The sequence below is a fragment of the Hemicordylus capensis genome, chromosome 6 (genome assembly GCF_027244095.1).
Source record: "Hemicordylus capensis ecotype Gifberg chromosome 6, rHemCap1.1.pri, whole genome shotgun sequence".
Lineage (NCBI taxonomy): Eukaryota > Metazoa > Chordata > Lepidosauria > Squamata > Cordylidae > Hemicordylus > Hemicordylus capensis.
The window spans coordinates 71,361,018-71,366,352 of NC_069662.1; positions in this window are offsets into that span (position 1 = coordinate 71,361,018).

Below are 5,335 nucleotides of genomic sequence, written 5' to 3' on the forward strand. Positions count from 1 at the left end.
CGCCGAGAGGTCCAGCAGAACCAACAGGGACGCACTCCCCCTGTCTAGTTCCCGGCGTAGGTCATCCACTAGGGCGACCAAGGCAGTCTCAGTCCCATACCCGGGGCGGAAGCCAGATTGAAAAGGGTCCAGATAATCCGTATCATCCAAGACCCTCTGCAGCTGGGACGCCACCACACGCTCCATCACCTTGCCCAAAAAGGGGAGGTTAGACACAGGTCTATAGTTGTCCAGGTTGGAGGGATCAAGGGAGGGCTTTTTTAATAGAGGTCTTACCACCGCCTACTTAAGGCACGATGGCATCCTGCCCTCCCTTAATGAAGCATTAACGATCACCTCCAGCCATCTACCTGTCCCCTCCCTGGCAGCTTTTATTAGCCATGAAGGGCAAGGGTCAAGAGCGCACGAAGTCGCCTGCACACTGCCCAGGATCTTGTCCACATCCTCAGGCCGCACCAACCGAAAAGAATCCAACACAAGGGGACCAGATGGTACCAAAGGCACGTCTGCCGGAACTGCCAAAACTCTGGAGTCCAGGTCAGCACGGATGCAAGCGACTTTATCTGCAAAGCGACAGGCAAACCAATCACAAAGAGCTGTAGATGGCTCCTCCCCCATTGTCTGGGGGGATGTGTGGAGCAAGGTTTTCACCACACGAAACAGCTCTGTTTGTCTGCACTGAGCAGACGCAATGGAGGCGGAGAAAAAGCATTTCTTCGCCGCCCCCACCGCCACGGCGTAGTCCCTAAAATGGGCTCTAGCCCGTGTTCGGTTGGATTCGTGACGACTCTTCCTCCAGCGTCGCTCCAGCCGTCGCCCGAGTTGCTTCATCGCCCTAAGCTCCGAGGAAAACCAAGGAGCTGAACGGGCTCCACCAAGCCGGAGAGGGCGCTTGGGGGCAACCGTGTCAACAGCCCGGGCCATCTCTCCATTCCAGAGATCAACCAAGGCCTCGACAGGGTCACCAGCTCTGGACACTGGAAACTCCCCGAGGGCCGTCTGAAATCCAAGCGGATCCATAAATCCAAGCGGATCCTTACTTACTTTTTAATTTAATTTTATTTCTTTTTCATTTCATTTCTATACCACTCATCCCAGAACAGCTCAGGGTAGTTCACATCCAGAAATTAACATAAAACATAAAATACAAACAGTTAAAATATTAACACAAAACTCATTTTAAAGACCAATTAAGTATTCTTAAAAGCCAGGCTGAAAGGATGAGTCTTTAGGGATCTCTTGAAGGCCTCCTCCAAAGACAGTAAGCCGCTTGTACCCCTGGGAAGTGTGTTCTACAACCTAGAGGCGACAAATGAGAAAACCTGATCCCAGGTTGCCACCAGATGAACTGGTGGCACCTGAAGATGGACCTCTCAGGATGACCTTAATGAGCAATGGGGATTTTGCATTCTTTCAGGTAATTAAGCCAGACTCCCGGGCAGGGGCATAGCAAGGTTGGAGTGGGCCCAGAGATGAGATTTAAAATGCCCCCCCCTCAAAGTCCAGGGCCTCCGAACACCCCAGGCCCCCAAGGATTTAAGTCTGATATTTCAAAATAAGTCTGCTGCCTAGAAATACATTTCACTGAATACACACATGCACACTTCACAGTATATAGTGATATACATCAAGTACTATATATTTGTGCTACTTTTAATGCCTAGAACACACTAGCAACGCTAATTATTAAAATGGCCCCCTTGCTGCAGATTAGCAAAGGAGACTTTCAACCATGCAGGGTGAGCCTATGTATGTTTTCTCAGAATTTTGAACAAATTCAGTAAAGTTTGATTGTAGGAGGTTTTTCACAGGAGGCTTTTAAAGCCCTTTAACACACATCTCCTCTGGAATAGAGGTGCTGCATTCACATGTTGGCCAGATTGACCCTGAAGTCCCTGCAAGTTACTGGGGAGGAGTTCACACACAAGAAAAGTAAAATAAAATAAAAGCACCACACATGCTTCACAGTTCTCACTCAGACCTTCTGGGTTGCAAAACAACTTGAGAATACGTGCATTTATGAATGAATGAATAAATATAATATTGTTTGTTCCAGAAGTTTTTATAATTTTCTGCCATGGAACAAGCCACTTATAGGACTTTTTAGATAGTTTTTTTTTTTAAGCCAGCAAATTTTCCAAGCTGTTTTAAATTAAATATTCAGAGACTTCTCAGTCTCCCCTCCCTCCATATCAAAGCCCTATGGCAAGCAGATCCCTATATATGGACAGGGTGTTTTTTTAAGCCAGCAAATCAAAGCCCTATGGCACGCAGATCCCTATATATCCTGGGGAGAGGGGTGACCACAAAAAGGAGTTCACATGCTACCTAGCAAATGCTGGGCTGGGCAGAGGGTCTGCTGCAGAGAGCTGTGGGGGCCACTCTGCCTGCCTGCCTGCCTCCTTCTTTCCTTGCTTGGGGCCTCCCTGCAATCCTACTCCAGTTCAGGCTTCACTGGGGCCTACACGGAGGCCTCCCTGGAAGCTCCGCCCATCCGCCGATCAGCTGAGAGGCGGGGAGAAAAGGAGCTCTTTGCAGGCAGTTCGCCTGCTGCTTAGATTGCCGGCCAGGAGGACAAGCAGGAGAGAGGGCAAACAGGGCAAGTGGCTGAGGGGCCTTGGGGCTGGGCAGGGGGCAATGAGGAGTCATGTGAGGTGTCTCTGGGGGGCCCCCCAAGACAGTGGGGCCCCCAGGCAACCGCCTCCCCTTGCCTAATAGTAGTTACCCCCCTGCTCCCGGGCCTAAGAGATTCAGGCCTTTAAAGGAAGTTAAAGGAAGTACCTGGTGTGCCTGCACACCCCGCCCTCGCGTACGTACAGGTCAGGCCCATGCATGAGCGAGCGTGACAGGTGTGTGCATGTGCCCGGCATGTGCACGTGCACTGGGTACTTTCTTTACCTTCTGGCCAAGGAGGACAGCAGGGCGGCAGGGAGGTATGCTGCCAACCCGATGGGGACTTATTCAATGGAGCGCCGGCAGGAGGAATGCAGCGGGAGGGGTAAGGGCACCCTTCCCTGCCCTTAAAAGTATGTCTCCCCCCACCTTCGATCCACCCCTCGCCGGTCCTGTGCACATCCCTACCATTTACAACTTCACCCATCCCTTTTTTCTTTCTTCTACAGCCTCTGGTTCCATGTTCCTTCATTTTTAGTGTATTGCATTTTTGTACTAATTTTCTGCCTTGACAGAGGAACCAAAAGCCGTTTACAATATTAAAAAAGCAAACCAACAAGTTACATAAGATTTACAAGGTATTGTTATCGCAGGCCATTCATTGATGGTCTTTTAAAGAGTTGAGGACAAGAGCTCCTCGGCCTGAGCACCTCCTTTCTTGTCTCCCTCTCAGGGCACACTGGTCTTTCCTGGAAAAGGGGGGGGGGGCTGCACCAACAGTCCTCACAGGCCAGTGCTGCTCTCTGTGGGAGTAGGGTTGCCATGCTCCCCGGAATTCTGGGTATGACCCGGATTTTAAGGATCTCATCCAGATTGTTTAGCCCTTCCGGATCCGCCTAGATTTTACCTTTTTAAAATTATTTTTAAAGCTAAGATCTAGTCATTGTAGAAGCGGAGTTATGGTGCAAAGTGTGCAGTCATTATTCTGCCTAACAACTGGACTTGGATTGGGAGAGGAAGAGCACAGGAGGCTAGCAGGGAAGGTTTCACTTTCACAAGTACAGTAATTCCCTGAGGAATGTTGCCTTGTTTGTTATCAGCAGGAGATCTCTATCGGGCAGTTGAGATGATAGCCTGCTTTTGATGTGAATCACTACCTGCCTTCCAGGCTGTGTACTGTAATGCTAAAGGACTTTCTTGGTTTTATGTTCAGTGCATGCCTACTTAGAAGTAAGCACCGTTGTTTTCAATCAGATCTTCTCTCAAATAAGTATGGACAGAATTGCAGCCTTCGTTAGAGTTAATTAAATTAAGAGCCTTAATTTAATTAAGTTAATTTAATTAAGTTAATTTAATTAAGAGTCTTAATTTTAAAAAGAGCCAGCGTGGTGTAGTGGTTAGAGTGCTGGACTAGGACCAGGGAGACCTGAGTTCAAATCCCCATTCAGCCATGATACTAGCTGGGTGTCACTGGGCCAGTCACTTCTCTCTCAGCCTAACCTACTTCACAGGGTTGTTGTGAGGAGAAACTCAAGTATGTAGTACACCGCTCTGGGCTCCTTGCAGGAAGAGCGGGATATAAATGTAATAATAATAATAATAATAATAATAAAATAATAATTAAAAAGCTGTGCATTTTTTGTCATTGTTCTATTGCTGCTGTTAATATGTCAAGGAAACTGGTCAGGCAAAGTTATCTTCCCCAACTATTGTTGGTAGATATCCAGAGCAAATACATATGCAAATTATCTGCAAGCCAATTTACATAATATGCAAATTAGGCACCCAGATTTGGAAAGCCGGGATATGGCAACCCTATGCGGGAGCCAATGTTATGCTTTCCCCTGCATGAAAAAGCAGGAATTAACTGAAGAGTCCAAGCTCCCAGAAGACAAACATGCATGTTGTTAATTCCCTCAAGAAGCATACTGGGGGGTTCCCCCCAACAATCAGGCCCTTACCAGGTCTTAACTGGGATGCAGGATTGCCAGCTGCCAACCCAAATATGGTCTCTCCCTTTAAAAACTTTGTAGCACAGAGAGGATGCAGCCTGCATTTCCCACCCACTTTCCTTGTGGTGAGAGAGGTTAGGCAAAGGAGATGAGGTGGGGATGTGTCAGTGGTTCTGTCTCCTAGTGCCTCTAACCAGCACCTCCAGATTGATGACTGGCAACTCTATATTCTCAGTTGTTCCTTACCAGCTTCCAATGGACAGAGAGATTATGAGCATGCAAAGGGCTCAGTTGTGCTGAAAAGGAAGGGAGGCAGAACTGGACGTTGCAGGCCAACTTCTTCAGGAGTTAACCACATTTCTTTTTCTTTCCAGGGCAACATCTCTGGGTTGATACTGACAGCTAGTACCCCATGGGATTAAGATGGATCTTGGGATGTGCTTTTCAGTGGCTTACTTTTGGGTCTTCCGTTCTGTTTTTCTCAGTAGCTGTATTGCACGTTCTCCGACAGTTTTATGTTGTTTGGAACTGGACTCTTAATGATGAGGGAGACTGTTTACTACAACAAACAAAAATGCTTCACCATCAGTGCAACAAGTGGCTCTTTGCCTGAGGCAACAAGAGGCCTTGTGAGGATCTGGCTGTCAAGAAACAATTTGTTTCCTTATTTAGTACATATGGAAGGGTGCACGTTCCGTGCTGTCTCACGGAATGCAAAGCCGGTGAGGGAACTTGGATAGGGATGTGATGCCTTCCCCACCACTGGTTGC